The sequence below is a fragment of the Bombus huntii genome, chromosome 13 (genome assembly GCF_024542735.1).
Source record: "Bombus huntii isolate Logan2020A chromosome 13, iyBomHunt1.1, whole genome shotgun sequence".
Classification (NCBI taxonomy): Eukaryota; Metazoa; Arthropoda; class Insecta; order Hymenoptera; family Apidae; genus Bombus; species Bombus huntii.
The window spans coordinates 7,103,936-7,104,930 of record NC_066250.1 but is presented as its reverse complement, the minus strand read 5'-3'; positions in this window follow the sequence as shown (position 1 = coordinate 7,104,930).

The following is a 995-nucleotide window of genomic DNA, read 5'->3' as shown; positions in this document are numbered from 1 at the left end:
TCTGTCTAAGAAACGCAGCTGGATGCTGAAACATCCGACGTCAAGAATCGGAGATTCTACGTAGGAGTCGAACGAGTCACGGACGCGCCGTGAATTCTTAGGAAGCTTCATCGGCAACGATTCCAATCTCTTTAAGCAGAGAATGATTTGAATTCCTCAGGATACTCGTGACCAAGAATCCACCGATACTCCAGAATATAATTTCTATTCCAAGCGTTCAATACAATTCGTATTAATATTTATAGGACCGTGTAGTTGTTATATCGTAAATAATTTTTTCGATCCGTTTCAAGAGTTTCTTCTTCTAGGATAGCAAATTAATCAATTATGCATATTATAATGATATTATACAAACATTTTATTTCTCAATCCATTTCAAGGCTTTCTTTTCCTAGAATCCCAAATTAACGAGGGTTTTCCCAGAAGATTTTTTCCTACTTTCTAGAGAAATTTTCAAATTAATATAGAAGTACTTCCAACGCGTTACTAAAAAAAATATCTTCAACGATATTAGGTGATACAGTAGGAAAAGAACGGAGGTTTATTTTAACCTACCGGCACACGATAACATTTCGCAGGATTTTCACAGGTGATTCCTTTGTTCGCTAGCTGAATAATTTCACACGTTGTCGATAACGAGTGGCGCTCAAACGATGTGGAGGAGCCCTGCTCGAAAAGCTCGAGTACCTCCGATACTGTCTCTCCAGCGTGTATCTCGGCTAACGGGCAAGCGTGCCGGAGATTTCGCGGCTAAGCAGCTCTCTTGGATCCTATCGGTTCCACATTTGGAGTACATTCGTAAACATATAAAAGGAGAGACAGTGCACAGGCATCTCTGTGGCGAAAACCGCACGCGGTGGAGTCCTCGTATCTGCCTTCGAGGCTAGAGAGGAAACAGAGATAAAGGAGAGCGACGAACGATACGTCATACCACTGTCTGACGTCAGCATGACGTTCGAACAGGGATTGGCTAGAGTTCGGCACGCCTACGTAAC